General features: G+C 45.5%; 1 protein-coding gene across 4 annotated transcripts in view; it reads left to right on the forward strand.

The window, feature by feature from the left end:
* The first annotated feature begins 206 nt into the window (after nt 1-206).
* gmeb2 (glucocorticoid modulatory element binding protein 2) overlaps nt 207-16,485 on the forward strand; it is a 73,297-nt gene continuing 57,018 nt past the window's right edge. The window contains exon 1 of one of the 4 annotated variants that reach the window (XM_070895990.1): nt 207-339. The gene's annotated coding sequence lies outside the window, so the exon portion shown is untranslated. Of the gene's footprint in view, nt 340-788; nt 860-6,737; nt 6,775-14,575; nt 14,725-16,485 lie in introns of those variants that run through there. The other 3 variants (XM_070895993.1, XM_070895992.1, XM_070895991.1) reach the window with 3 other exon arrangements.

Genomic DNA, 16,485 nt, shown 5'->3' on the forward strand with positions numbered 1-16,485 from the left:
CCTCAGATTAAAACGTGGCAAAGAGATGCACACAGTGAGCAGGCAGCACTCACTGTGCCGGAGCTGGTATTGGGGAAAGTGGGGGTACAGCCTGAGCTGACACGTAATCTTTGCCTCCCTGCACAACTTCAGCGAGCAGCTTGATCAGCATTCCCCCGCGGACTTCCCGTGACGCAAATGACGTCCCTGGCTTACGTGCGTCCCCTCTACGTGCGTCAGCAGCCCGACGTCCCCTGCGCCTTGCCGCGCGCTCCGAGAAACAGTTACGTCGCCGCCTGTGACCCGGTCTATGTTCGCTTTCGGATTTAACACCACGCTATCGGGCGCCTCGACGCACAGGTAAGGAGCCTACTATTCCGGCGCGTTTTTTGCCATTTAATTTCGGCCGCGTCCTCCTCCGCCGCTGCCGCCGCCGTCGCGCCCCCCCGCCCGCGTGCGGCGGGCGCCGCCGTCCGCGGGTGCCTGCGGGACGTCAGGACGCAGACGAGCTGGACGGCGTGCACTGCACGGACGGCGGCGTCACCTTGCGTCGCCGCCGACCGCGGGGCTGACCACCCCAACGCCTTTGTGGCCGCAACCCAACTTGCTGGGGTGCGTGAGACCCCGCCCACCTGCCCCATTGATAGGCCGCGGCGGACGCCACCGCGAGTGCCTCCTCGCCACCGATTGGTCCTCCCGGCCGTCGATCAACGCGCCGCCCGTTTTCCATCAAGTTTGGTTGGCGCCGCGCTATTATTTAGGCGGCTGATTGCAGGGCTGCTAAATAGTGCAGATAAAAACCCCCAAAGAGCGGCTTTTCACTGTAGGGACATATCCCCGGCAGCACAGGAGTGCAGAGGCAATTAAAATGCAATACAATGTGGGTTGGTGCGCTTTTCGAAACATGACATTTGAACGTGTAAATATATATATATATAAAATAAGATGGCGCAGGCCTGCTGCGGTGCAAAAGGGAGGGAAGCAACCAGCTGGAGTGATGACATGGAACCGTGCTGTGCATCTAACTGAGAGACACCCTGAACATTGAATTGAATTGTAACATATAAATGTTCCCTGGGCGGCAGTGTTTGATCAGATTCCCCAGGGGAGACCACCGAATGTGAGCCAAATGAAGGGTGCTGAGTGAACTCAACCGCATCTTGTATTCCCAGAAGTGCGACAGATCTATACGTTTACATGTAAATTTTTATAAATGTATGAGTTGTGTACATTGCTTCGTCTGAAAACATTGATCTGTTTTTTTTTAACCGAGGATAAGGATATTGGCTTCATTTAACTATTTCTATAAAAATGTACGAGTGTTTCCTAAGTATTTTAACATGTCACTCAAACCAATACGTTTTTGTAGCTAATAAATTCCAACAGTGAGAACTTGGCAAATATTTGGGGCTACTAATCCAGAATCGAAACAGGATTGACAACTGTGGTTTGAGAATAGTTTACTTTTTCAGTGGACCATCCAAAAACAATTTCATATGTAAACTGCACATACAGTATTTTATTAAAACTCCATATTTACCACTATACCTCATGATATGCAGGTATGAATTTAAACTATGGTCCCTTCCTGTGCCACAGCCCGATGCTGTTTGATTTTGGACTTGGCAAAGAAGGTTGTGACTTTTATTTTGGGCAGCACTTACAAATGGAAATTGACAATCATTTAAAAATAACATAATTGAAGTTTATGATCTGTCACTGAATTGAACATTGTCAGATGCACGTAGTAAGTTGCAGATGGTTAGTCTATGTAGCAACTTTTTGGTTTAATTCTGGAAGAAGGTGTGCCCATTCTTGATTTGAGTGCAAAATTTTGGATGTGGGTTTTTAGTTTTGAGTAATTGTAATGAGTTGGGTTTGAATCTTGTGGCAGTGGTTATCAGTTATATTTTTTGAGTCTTAAACTGGTACGATTTCCACCATAAGAATAATGAAACCATATCTTGCAGTTCCATAAAAATACAATTCAGGACTCCATGCATTTTTTTTCTGAGGCTGCAATTCCTGGCTAGTGGGAATTTTACAGATACTGCTCAAGCCATATATAACAAGATTAGAACATAACATAAGAGATAGGAGTAGGCAATTCGGCCACTTGAGCCTGCTTGCCATTTAATAAGATGATCTTCTACCTCAACTCCACTTTCCTCCACTATCCCCATATCCCTTGATTCCCTTAATATTCAAAAATCTATCAATCTCTGTCTTGAATATACTTAACAACTGAGCATTCACAGCCCTCTGGGATAGAGAATTCCAATGATTCACCATCCTGAGTGAAGAAATTTCTCCTCATCTCAGTCCTAAGTGGCCGACCCCTTATTCTGAGACTCTGACCCCTGGTTCTAGATTCCCTAGCCATGGGAAACATCCTCCCTGTCAAGCCTTGTAAGAATTGTGTATGTTTCAATGAAATCACCTCTCATTCTTCTAAACTCCATCTACTCAATCTCTCCTCATTGGAGAATCCCCTCATCCCAGGAATCAGTCTCGTGAACCTTTGTTGCACTCCCTCTACGGCAAGTATATGTTTCCTTAGGTAAGGAGACCAAAACTGTACACAATACTCCAGGTGTGGTCTCACCAGGACCCTATATAATTGCAGTAAGTCACCTTTACTCTTCTACTCAAATCCTCTTGCAGTAAAGGACAACATATCATTTATTTTCTTAATTGCTTGCTGTACCTGCATGTTAACTTGCAGTGATTCGTGTACAAGGTTACCCAGATCTCTCAACAGCAACATTTCCCAATCTCTCACTCTTTAAAAAATACTCTGCTTTCTTATTTTTCCTACCAAAGTGGATAACTTCATATTTCTCCACATTATGGGGCCAAGTTTCCACAGTTTCCATGTTTTTGGAGCAACTAGTTTTTTTTGCAATATCTTAATAATTGCAATTCTCCACATTTAGTTTGCTCCAGTTTCAGTGAGTTCAGTTTATTTTTAGTTCAGTTTTTTTCAAAAGGGGGCGTTACCAGCCACTTACAGCTGTTTTGGCCATTTAAGTAAGTTTAGACAGCCAATAGTTACTCCAAACTAGCTTAGGCCAGCGTATGTGTCCACTTTTGTACGCTCAAAAAAACCTTGTGGACACTTTAGAAATCAGGCGCAGGTAGCCAGAGATGGGGGGGGCAGGGAAGTTAGAGGATTTTCCAAAGCACTAAACACCTTCACAACAATATTAAAGAAGCATAAGTACATTTAAAGCACAAAAAGTAATCATCAATTAATTAACAAATAAAAAATAGAAGGAACCCTGCACCTAAAGCACCAAAACCAAAGTAATAAGCAATCAATCAATAACAAAAAAAAATAGAAGTCCAACCTTTATGTGAAGGGAAGGCAGCGGGCTGCCGATGAGGAGAGGGGAGGAGAGGAGGGAGGGGTGGTGGGGGAAGAGAGGAGGGGAGGCAACGTTAAACAGATGAGCCTGCCCAGGCCCCATCCTACTCACGTCTTGCCCCCAATCTCTTTGCTTTCCTGCTACCCCCCCCCCCCCCCGAACATCTCCGAAACAGTCCCAAGGAACACTTGATGTATTCAGTCATCTTCCTTCTTGTTGGTCACTTTTGCCAGCTCCTTCTCCCTTGATTGGCTTTTTGTTCCCGGGATCTCCTGTCTCCGATGATGAACATTGCAGTCTGTTCCCTCGCAGGTCGTGGCAGGGAGCCCATTCGGCCAGGGCTAGGGGCGGCGTGCTTCGGGCCCCTCCCTCACAGCCTGCAGCACACGCACACAGAATCTGGGGGCGAGGAGCTACTGCACATGCGCGCACACTCTAGCGCGCATGTGAAGAGGTCCCGGCACTGTTATTAGCGCCAGGACCTAGCTCCGCTGCCCATGCGTTCTGCTACGCTACGCCAAGGCCCTACATCGGTGCTGCTGCGTGGACAATATGAAGGTAAATAATAACCGTGGGTGCAAACTTGGGCCCTATATTTCATTTGCCATGTTCTTGCTCACTCACTTAGCCTGTCCATAATCGCCTGTCCATATCCCATTGAAGTCTCTTTGCATCCTCCTAGCAACTTACATTCCCAGCTAGCTTTGTATCATCAGAAAACTTGGATATATTACATTAAGTCCCCTCATCCAAATCAATGATATAGATTGTGAATAGCTGAGGCCCAAGCATTGATCTTTCCGGTACCCCACTAGTTACAGTCTGCCTACCCGAAAATGCCCCATTTATTCCTAATCTTTGAAGATTGGTTAACAGACAGAAAACAATCAATGCTAGTATATTACCCCCAATCCCATGAGTCCTAATTTTGTTTAATAACCTCTTGTGTGGCACCTAATCGAATGCCTTCTAAAATTCAAATATACCACATCCACTGGTTCCACCTTGTCTATTCTGCTACTTACAACCTCAAAAAACTCTTCAACAGATTTGTCAAACATGATTTCCCTTTCATAAATCCATGTTGACTGCCCAATCCTATTATTATTTTCTAAGTGCCCTGTTACCAAGTTCTTAATAATTGATTCTAGCATTTTCCCTACTACTGATGTAGTTTCCCGTTTTCTCTCTCCCTCCTTTCTTAAATAGTGGGGTTACATTTGCTACCATCCAATTTGCGGGAACCTTTTTAGAATCTGGAATTTTGGAAGATGACAACCAATACATTTACTATACATGTGCCATACCAGTGTCAACTGTGGCTTAGTGGTAGCACACTCGCCTCTGAGTCAGAAGGTTGTGGGTTGAAGTCCCACTCAAGCACAATATCTAGGCTGATACTCCAGTGCGGTGCTGAGGGAGTGCTGCACTTTTGGAGGTGCCGTCTTTTGGATGAGGCGTTAAACCCAGGTCCCGTCTGCCCCCTCGGGTGGACGTAAAAGATCCTATGGCACTATTTCGAAGAAGAGCAGGTGAGTTATCCCCGATGTCCTGGCCAATATTTATCCCTCAATCAACATAACAAAAACAGATTATCTGGTCATTATCACAATGCTGTTTGGCTGCCTGTTTCCCTCATTAGAACAGTGACTACTCCAAAAGTACTTAATTGGCTGTAAAGCGCTTTGAGATGTTTGGTGGTCGTGAAAGGCGCTATATAAATGTAATTCTATCTCTAAATCTATAGCCACCTCTTTCAAAACTGTAGGATGTAGGCCATCAGGTCCAGGGAATTTATTGGCTTTCAGTCCCATTAATTCCTCCAGTACAATTTTTTTTACTAATACCCTGTACTAATTTCTTTTAGTTTCTCATTCTCGCTAGATCCTTGGTTCTCCACTATTTCCACTATACAGGTACAAAGTATTTGTTTAATTGTTTAATTTCTCTGCCATTTCCTTATTCCCCTTTATCATTTCTCTTGTCTCAGCCTGTAAGGGACCCACATTTAATTTAGCTCATCTTTTCCTTTTTACATATCTATAGAAGGGGGGTGGGGGGGGAGGATCTCGTGGAAACATGTAGGGTTCTGGCGGGACTGGACAGGTTGGGTGTGGGGGGAGTGTTTCCGATGTTGGGGGAGGTTCCCGAACCGGGCGACATGGTCTAGGGATGGAGGGGGGGAGGGGAGTGGGTCATGTGGGACTGAGATGAGGAGAGACTTTTTCACCCAGATAGTTGTGAGCCTGTGGAGTTCTCTGCCACAGAGAGTTGTTGAGTCCGGTTCATTGGACGTATTCAGAAGGGGGTTGGATGTGGCCCTTGCGGCTGAAGGGATCGGGGGGTATTGAGAGAGGGCTGGGTGGGGTACTGAGGTTGAGTGATCGGCCATGATTGTTTTGAATGGCGGTGCAGGCTCGAGGGGCCAAATGGCCTACTCCTGCACCTATTTTCTGTGTTTCTGTGTTTACAGTCTGTTTTTATGTCTCTCGTTAGTTTACTCTCCTATTCTATTTTCTCTATCAATTTCTTGGTCCTCCTTTGCTGAATTCTAAAATCCTCCCAATCCTCAAGTTTTCTGCTCTTTTTGGCAACATAAATTTCTTCCTTTGATCTAATACTATCTATAATCTCTCTTGTTAGTCACAGTTGGACCACTTTTCCTGTGCGGTTTTTGTGCCTTAAATAAATGTATATTTGTTGTAAATTATGTATTAATTCTTTAAATGGTAGCCATTGCTCGTCTACCATCATACCTTTGAATGTAGTTTCCCAATCTACCTTAGCCAACTTGCCCCTCATATCTATGTAGTTTGCTTTATTTAGATTTAAGACCCTAGTTTTGGATTTAACTAAATCACTTTCAAACTTAATATAAACTGTTTTTATATTATGGTCACTCTTCCCTAAGGGCCCCTTTACTACAAGGTTATTAATTAACCCTTTTCCATTGCACAATACTAAAATAGGCTGCTCCCGAGTTGGTTCCTCAACATACTGATCTAGAAAAGTATCTTGTATGCATTCCATGAATTCGTCCTCCTCGTTATTACTGCAAATTTGGTTTGTCCAGTCTATATGTAGATTAAAATCCTCCATGATTACTGTATTAGCAGGCCAAGGCCATTGGAGGGAGCGTGCGTGCGGCGGCCCGGCCCGGAAATCGGCGCGGTCCCGGCCTGCAAGACCATCAGCAGGCCGGGGCCATTGGAGGGAGCAGCGTGTGGCGGCATACCACTGCAGGGAGCATGCTGCTGCAGGAGATCGACGGCTGCGAAGCCAGGTCGCTGATTGCAGTGCGGGCAGGCACAACAGGAGGGGCGAAGGAGTGGCAAGAGTCCGTAGAAGGAAGTCATCGGGGCCCAGAAGAGGCGAGGGCCCAGGGGAAGCACGGGCCAGCCCACACTGCGATATGTGTGCTTGCTAGGTCTGTGCAACAGAGCTGGTCTCCAGTTAGTCTTGGGTAATCCTTGCCACTGGACCAAGACCTAGCTCTGTAAAGCCTGTGTGGTGGCTGGTGTGCAACGGCCACCACACATAAAAAAAAACCAAGCACAGGCATCTTCCACCCTTCATGATGTAGTTCGGGATCTGGAATATTAGGTCCTTCATTAAAACACCTGTGAATTCATCCCTTTTTGGCGTGGAAGCAAGTCATCCTCGCTTCGAGGGATTGCCTATGATGATGATGATGATTATCTTTGTTACATGCGCCTCTAATTTCTTGATTTGTACTTTGTCCTACATTACAACTACTGTTAGGGGGCCTATAAACATCTCCCATCAATGTTTTCTGCCCCTTGCTGTTGCCGAACTCCATCCAAACTGATTCTACTACTTGATTTTCGGAGCTTCGATCCTTTCTCTCAACTGCCTGCAACAGCTTCTCTTCCTGCCCCGCATCGTTACCTCTGGTATTCCCCAAGGATCTATCCTTGGTCCCCTCCTATTTCTTATCTACATGTTGTCCCTTGGCGACATAATCTAGAAACACAGCCTCAGTTTCCACATGTTCACTGATGACACCCAGCTCTACCTCACTACGACTTCTCTCGATCTCTCGACCTCTCCACTGTCTCTAAATCGTCAGACTACTTGTCCGACATCCAGTTCTGCATGAGCAGAAATTTTCTCCATTTGAATATTGGGAAGACCGAAGCCATTGTTTTTGGCCCCACCACAAACTCCGTTCCCCAGACACTGACTCCATCCCTCTCTCCAACTCCTGTCTGAGGCTGAACTAGACTGTTCGCAACCTTGGTATCATACTTGACCTGTAGTTTTTGACCACATATCCGCTGCATAACTAAGACCGCCTATTTCCACTTCCGTAACATCGCCCGCCTCTGCCCTTTCCTCAGTTCATTCTCTGCTGAAGCCATCATCCATGCCTTTGTTACCTCTGGACTTGATTATTCCAATGCACTCCTGACTGGCCTCCCACATTCTACCCTACGTAAACTAGAGGTGATCCAAAACTCGACCAAGTCCCACTCGTCCATCACTACTGTGCTCACGACCTACATTGGCTTCCGATTAAGCAATGCCTCGATTTCAAAATTCTCATCCTTATTTTCAAATCCTTCCATGTCCTTGCCCCTCCCTCTCTCTGTAATCTCCTCCAGCTCCACAACCCCCCCGAGATGACTGCACTCCTCTAATTCTGCCTTCCTGATTGCTCAACCATTGGCGGCTGTGCCTTCTGTTGCCTAGGCCCCAAGCTCTGGAACTCCCTGCCGAAACCTCTCTGCCTCTTTCCTCCTTCAAGACACTCCTCAAAACATACCTCTTGTCACCTGTGCTAATTTCTACTTATGCGGCTTGGTGTCACATTTTTATTGCATAATACTCCTGTGAAGCACCTTGGAACATTTCACTACGTTAAAGGTGCTGTATAAATACAAGTTGTTTTTGTTTATCCTATCCTTTATTAGCGGGGCTACCCCTCCTTTTCCAATTTGTTTATCTCTTCTAAAAGTTCAGTATTCTGGAATATTTAGTTTCCAACCTTGGTCACTTTGCAACCACGTCTCTATAATAGCTATTAGATCAAACATTAATTTCTACCTGCACCATTAATTCATCTATTTTGTTTTGAATGCTTCGCGCATTCAGATATAGTGACTTTAGCTTTGACTTTTTTCTATTTTTCCCTGATGTCACCTTAGTCACTGATGCCCTGTTACCTTTGTTACTCTCTCTGTCCCTTCCTGTTTATTTTTGCCCAAAACTCTACTCTGCTCTAGAGCAGGGGTGGTGCCGGCTGCTTGATTATTTCTCAGTCCCACTGCTCCCATTAATGACACTTTTTGCGGCTATTGCTGCTTGATACAGGGACTAGAGAATTAATCCTGGGGAACGGACTCGGATTCGGCTCAACTCAAAAATCCACAAAGTATGGGTTAAAGGAAGGGACTGAACCAGCAGTGGTTTTAAATGATTACTGACAAACCATGGTAAAAGGCAAAGGATCCAGTCTGCTTCTCTGCGGGGCTGCCTCGCAACCAGCTTCACTGTCACCTGTCTCATTGTCTCCCACTCTATCCGTCTGATTTTGTGTCTGTCTTATTCTCGAGCTCTTCATTCGCTGACTGGAGACCTCCCGACTCGATCCGACTGACTGACTAACTACTGTAACTCAGGGTCTGCCTATTTATGGGACGGAGTTCCCAAATTTCTGAGTTCCTGCCGTCGCTCTGTGTCCCGGGCCTGTCGCTGTCCCTCAGGATGGCAATACACACACACACCTCCTGCAGGTTTGCTCAGGCTGTCTTCGCTACTTCTTCAGGGGATTATTGATTGTGAAATGAAGACTTTTTTTTTACCTGTTTAGCTTTGATCAGTGAAATGTTTGCGAAAGAGAACGGAGGAGACAGGATGAACTGTTTTACTGTTGGACAGAAGTGATGTTGCAAACTTGTGCAGAGAGAGGTGACTAGATTGGCAAGCTAATCATAGAATCATAGAAAATTATGACACAGATGCAGGCGATTGGCCCATCATGCCGGTTGAAAAAGAGCTATCCGGCCGAATCCCACCTTCCAGCACTAAGTCCATAGCCCTGCAGGTTACGGCTCATTGAGTGCACCTCAAAGTATCTTTTAAATCTGGTGACAGCCCATCAAGTAAGTGAGGCGGCAGTTAAACTAGCTATATGATTTATACAGCCACTGTTCGGTAAGTTAATACCGTATTATTATGCTTCATTTTCATAGGCCCAACTGTGGCCCACGGGAGGTGCATTTGAATCCAAACCGGCCCGCTATCCGATTAAGTTTGACACCCCTGCTCTAGAGCCTTGGCATTTCTCTCGCTGCTTGTAAATTTACTTTTTCCTGAATCCTCCCACCCACCCCTTCATTAGTTAAAAGCCCTATCTACTGCCCTAGTGATTTGATTCGCCAGGATACCGGTTCCTGCCCGGTTTAAGTGGTGCCTGTCCCAACGGAACAGCTCCCTCTTTCTCCAGTGCTGGTGCCAGTGCCCCACAAAGCAAAACCCCTGCCCCGCACACCACTCTTTGAGCCACATATAATCTGCTTATCCCTGTACGAATTGGCACGTGGCTCAGGTAACAATCCAGAGATTATTACCTTTGAGGTTCTGCTTTTTAATTTGGACCCCAACTCCTAAAACACTATCAGCAGAACCTCAAAGATTGTAGCCAATTAGAATCCAGCAATAGGTGTTTGAATCCTTGCTGGTGACGAATGAACACTTGAGTGCAAGTGCATTAAAGGGTCTGTTGCAAGTGGAATATTCACCAATGCCCCGTAATGTTTTTGTGAAACAATCAGATTTAAAAAAAAATGTGCCTGTAGTACGACAGTGATTATTGAGAAACAAAATACTAGAATGCATTGCTGGAAAACCGTTTATAGTGGGTCCAAGCATATATTAATCCAATTTACCTATTCCCTCATTATTTCAAAAACCTGAAAAATAACTTATTTTTTTCCCCGAGCCTGCCTTCCTAGTTCATTAATCCAATACACAACTGCCAAGCTGCTGCTAGTTGAATCCGCTTTGAACTATGTTGTGGAAAGCCTGTTGAATTGTGCACTCCAAACTTCCTAAACCAAAATACAGCTACCTCGGAATATTCCGTGCCAATCCGTTCAGAAATGCTGCTGTGTAATTGGTTCAAACCAAGATTCATCAGCAAGCATGAGCACTTCGTTTTTCTAGCAGCAAAATGTAAAATGTTTAAAATGGATAGCTATGGCACATTTCAGCTAAAGAATATGTCCAGATTTATTTTCTATTTTCAGGACAGTTCACAGCTATTTCCAGAACCCATTTCAGAGAACAATTTATGTCTGAGCTGGAAATCTTCATTCATATATTGCTGTACATCATTTTGTCAGAGAGCAGACAGGACAGAAGCAGATATTTATAAAAAATAGACTGTGCACACACATTCGGACTACAATGCTAAACTTATTGTGGAGGGGGCCCAGAGTAAGTGCAGTACTTTATAACCAGTCAAATGTCACTAAAATCTGACCCAGAATAGTAAGTTCATGACGAGATGAGACATCCAGTGGAATCTTCTTTTTTGGAGAATTACAGGAAGGAAAGTACAACGCACCAGGGCTAAATGTAAAAGTCTAAATCCAGGAATACATCCAGCCTACATACATACATTTGATCAAACTTTTGTAAATAATCTCCTGAACTTCCCATATGCTCAGGAAGGAATCCCTGAGCTTGATGGAGGGAGGCGAGGTGCTCTGTTTGTTAATGGCACTTCAAATATAAATGACACAACATCTTTGGATTGGAATTTACAGATGCTGTTGCTGTGCTGAGGTTTATATATGGAGGAGTACTCAATGATGGTACTGTACCCCCGCTACAAACTCTTTATTGTTCCCCTTATACATCACCCCTGTGACTTACATTGGCTCCCGGTTAAGCAACGCCTCGATTTAAAAATTCTCATCCTTGTTTACAAATCCCTCCATGGCTTCGCCCCTCCCTATCTCTGTAATCTCCTTCAGCATCACAACCCCCCACCCCCCCGAGATGTCTGCGCTCCTCAAATTCTGCCCTCTTAAGCATCCCTGATTATAATCGATGGCCATGCCTACAGCTGCCTGGACTCTAAGCTCTGGAACCGCCTCTCTTTCCTCCTTTACGACACTCCTTAAAAGCTGCCTCTTTTCATCTGCCATAACTTCTTGTGTGGCTCGGTGTCATTTTTATTTGTTTTGTCTTATAACGCTCTTGTGAAGTACGTTAGGACATTTTACCACGCTAAAAGCGCTATGTAAATATAGGTTGTTGTTAAGTCCCATAGGCCACAAGTTTGCAAGTTCAGTCCCTGGTTGTGATGAGATAGCTTCTGTCACCAGGCACAGCATTTGGAGCACTACAGTTAGCCTTAGTGGTCCTGATAATTTTTCTCCTGTTTCCTGGCCGGATTGAGAGGCTGGCTGGCGGGCGAGAAGGCCTGCGGCACAAAGTTACAGCCGGGAAGCGTATAGGAGAGTAGGGGAGAGATTGCGAGGAGGGTGAGGGAGAAAATTGCGGGGAAGGGATGCAAGGGAGAAGCTCGCGGGTCGAACGGGGCATCGGATGGCAGGGGTTGGGAGTCCGATCGAGGGTTGGGGTGGTCAGTGGATCACGGTGGGGGATGGGGGAAGCAGGTTAGCTTGCTGGGCTGGAGGAAAGACTCTTGCTTCTTCTGGCCCGCAAACAGTGCTGGAAAGGCACCTGCTGGATCTGGCCATTCTTGCCTTCCTTCAGCTACCAGGTTTCTTGAGCCCTAGAAACTCGGCCTGCAGGCGTTAAAAGTAAAACTGAGGACATTGCCCTATTAAGAAAGCTGTACTCTTTTGTAATTTCATCAGAGGACATGTAATTTACACATTGCATTATGTGGGGAAATGGTACTGTTTTGATAGAGATTCCTCGCACTGCATCTATGCACCCTTATGCTCTCTTCATTAATGCCATTCAACTTAAAACTATTTCCTCTAGGAGGACATTTTCATTGAGCCAGTCTCTGAGATGTGCAAAGCAGCTCTCTGGACTGAATAGTGGTGGTTTAAACTGCCATAACACATTCACAACTTTTGTACAGCTACAGATTTGGGATTAGTAAATATTCAGCACAGAGAAACTTCCTGGGGAAACCACAATTTGGCGTGGAGAAAGAAAATACACATTCCAGTAAGCTGTATTTACACTGGAACTGAACCTGTGCTTGCCAAGGTCCTATTATTGCCAACAGTAAGACAGATTGCAAAGCCATAGAAGTGAATAGAGTTGCTTTTACATTTATAAGGAGACCCTAAGAAATAGAATACACTTTTTTCACCCTTAATTATAATGGAAGGCATGGGATATTGGAAGTACGTGTACCAAGTACTGGATTGCATGCACCCTGAAAAAAAAACTTGCCACAAAACTATGTCTTGATGTGTTTGATTCTTTTTTTTAAACCAATTTTTGATGTACAGCAGTTCTTCATTATACGTGTGGTGGCTGGCGATGTTAACCCAAGCTCACCACTGGACAATCTCAAACTTAAAGTATTAATGCAGTAGAGCATTTGAGCAGTTTTTCCACAGATAGCTACGTTAGGAAGTTCCAGGAGTGATTACTTTCAGCTTCCGGTGTGAATTCAAGATTCCTGCTTGTTATCAAGTCAACCTCCAGGCAGAAGTTAGCTGCTATGGAGAAATTTCACAAGTTGCTTTAACATTAAATAAATAATAGTAACTCTGATTTATAGACTTTATATATGGAAAAAAACTGTTTGTACTGTGCTACTGCTCTGAGAACTGTAGCTATTTGAAGCACAATTGGCAAAACCCCAGTTACAGTGTCTGGCTGCCAAGTACCTGAGCACATTTCAATCCAGTGCCCTGGAGAAACAGTGTCAAATCCAAGTGATGTAAAGCAGCCTGCCCAAGATGGGGGGGCGTCTGTTACACTTTTCCCCTTGCACTAGATTATTTCAACCCTCTTAGCTTAGATTACTCTTGAGTGAGTTCTAACTCCCCCTACTTTTGAGAGTGCTTATTTTTTTAAATGATTGGGCCTAAAATTTCAATTACACTTAAAAAAAAGTAACATCCATAAGTGGCTTCTGCAGGGAGAAACATAGGTTCCTGGATTTGTTCATTTGCGTACCGTACCTTTTGTGCAGGCATTGGTGTAAAAGCAGTCTTAAGTATCTGAACCAACACAAAACTTCTGTACCATTTTTAATGCACTGTACAGCCTGTGCTTTTCAGCAGAACACCAGGAACAAGCAGGTAAGACAAGAACAGAGCTTGGCTCTTTCCTTTCTCATTATTTCATTGCAAGTCTTACTAATATTTTTACATGGATAAAAATATAAACTGTCAAAGACCGTCTGTGCCCGGGGGAGGGCAGCAGGGCATAGCACCAAGCCAGTGTAAAAGAATGCATAACTTCACTCCTTCAGATCTCCAAGCCCTTCTGGGGGGGACGCATAGAAAGCCATATGGGCAGATTCCCAGGTATGGGTGCCACCAAGTCATCCAGAATTATCATTTGTGCCACCTGGAGGGAGGTGGCACTGATATTGCCAGCTCCCTCACTCCAGGCCTGTGGAACTGCAATGCTGGAACAGGCCAGGCTGCAAGAAGTTCCATATCCTCAGCAGGGCAGTCATATAATGCTATAACTCCCTTTTATTCCTTGCCCACCCTTGGCACCATCCTTCACCCTTTGAAAGCAACACTTCCACTACTAACTCTTCACAATGACCCTTGGTTAAGTGGCTCCAATTTGGCATTTTGCACTATGTCTCTCCATCTCCCTTCGCACCAGTTGCTTACATGTATAACCCTAAAACTGCTTCTTCCCCTTTAATACCTTTATATCCCCATATCTTTTACTTCACTTCTCCCATGACAATTGGCACATACTCTTGTCTTACCCTTTTAGCAGGATAAATTGCTATGCAATGCCCCCCATAAGCAAACCACCAGAGGGGGCTTCCACAACCTCAAGTACCGTAGCCCCTTCGAGGACAAAGCCCAGCAACTCAGGAAAGTCACTGAGCTTTTGCTGTGGGAGATGGTGAAGTCAGTAGCGTCTTGCTGGTGCCAGTTTCCTACAGCACCTACACTGATGCCTTGGCACTCTCTGAAACATAATCTTCTCCCTTCTCTGTCTCCTTAACATAAGGCTAAAGCTCACGCAAGTCTGCTACCCTCCTTTCCTGCATATCCACCATAACAACGGGAGACACAAGAGAAGGATGATGATGATAATGATAATGTGGATCAGGCCACCCAGGAGTCGCAGCACATGACGCAGCCATCTCTCAGGACAGCAACATATGCCAGCCCTCCAGCTTTCCCCCTCATATCACCTTTCCAGTGGAGCATGAGAGGTGAGACCATGCTGTCCAGGAGCACCTTCCAGAGATACAGTCAGCAGTGGTTCCATGGGAGGAGTCACTTCAGTCTCAGGATCTTTATGTATAGCAGGAGGAACCAACCTTCTTTTGTAATCCTGGCCCTTAGGTGGCACTTAGCAGCAGCACTAGACTAGGTGATCAAAAGGCATGTGTAGGCATCCTGGGGAAGCACAGTGTTAGGAAAGTGCAGGGTGACATGTCAGGGCAAAGAGGGCTGATGTGTCGTCAAGTGGTAGGATGGGTCATCATCATAGGCAGTCCCTCGGAATTGAGGAAGACTTGCTTCCACTCCTGAAGTGAGTTCTTTGGGGCTGAACAGTCCAATACGTGAGCACAGACCCTGTCACAGGTGGGACAGATAGTCTTTGAGGGAAGGGATGGGTGGGACTGGTTTGCCGCACGCTCTTTCCGCTGCCTGTGCTTGATTTCTGCATGCTCTCGGCATTGAGACTCGAGGTGCTCAGCGCCCTCTCGGATGCACTTCCTCCACTTAGGGCGGTCTTGGGCCAGGGACTCCCAGGTGTCGGTGAGGATGTCGCACTTTATCAGGGATGCTTTGAGGATGTCCTTGTAGCGTTTCCGCTGTCCACTGGTAGGTTTACCCATCCTTCAGCTGGTAGGATGGGTAATGGTTTGAGGGAATATCTTTGCGAATGGAAGAGAAGGAGATGAAGCTGTGATATCCAGGTAGAGAAGACTTCTGAGAGTATCTGCTCTCTGATGCCCTTGCAACTGTAAGTGAGAACTCTGAATAGATGCCATCCTGACGTTCTCATCCCTGAAGCTCAGGATCCTTCAGAACTAGTGCCTTCTCTTCAGCCTTATCAAACTGCAGTCCTTCCTGAATGGCAAAATAGTGACTGGCACAGCAGACGATGAGAATTAAGAAGAACAAAAGAAAAGGGAGCAGGAATAGGCCGTACGGGCCCTCGAGCCTGCTTCGCCATTTAATACAATCATGGCTGATCCGTTCATGGACTCAGGTCCACTTCCCTGCCTGCTAGCGACCCTATCTGGTGCATACTTGCTATGTATGCTATAAAGGTTCAAACTGAGTACTGTTTAGCTAAGCAAGGTAGAACCTTGCTTCTGCTTTATTTTGGCCCAAAGTGTCTGACTCACAAAATGGCTGGCTTTTTATACTAGAGCAGCAGCAATGACACTATCTGGTGGTTACAAACAGCATGTACATACATGACAATACTCCAGAACTCTCCCCAATCTATACAGGCAGAAAAAGTGTGTTTTCAGCTCCCCAATGGACCTCACAATCACCAGCTTGGTAGATGTATGTTCCTCATTGTACCACTCCTCTACTTATGTTTGGGGGCGGGGTCATCAGCCATAGCAGCAGGGGGTGTGACTTGTCGCCCGTTAGTCATCCATTGATATGGTTTTCTTCCTTGAAGAGATCAGGAAGTGCCGAATGCCAGAAGATGAAGGTGTCATGGCAGCTTATTGCATACCAGGCATTGACATGAGGAATTCTCTGTGGTGTCAAAAACTACCTGCACATTCTTCGAGTAGAATCTCTTCCTATTTACATTGTTGAGGAGTGCTCTGTGGGCACCGTAATTGTGATGCGGAGAACCAAGTAACCCCATAACCCTTTCTCTCATCAGTCTGGTTGTATTGTCAAAGCTAATGAAGTGGGCTGCTCTGCTGTCCAGGGCAACAGCAACATGGTATATGCATGCCATTACAGCTCCGTGGCTTATGATGCACCTCATATTT

The sequence above is a fragment of the Pristiophorus japonicus genome, chromosome 12 (genome assembly GCF_044704955.1).
Source record: "Pristiophorus japonicus isolate sPriJap1 chromosome 12, sPriJap1.hap1, whole genome shotgun sequence".
Lineage (NCBI taxonomy): Eukaryota > Metazoa > Chordata > Chondrichthyes > Pristiophoridae > Pristiophorus > Pristiophorus japonicus.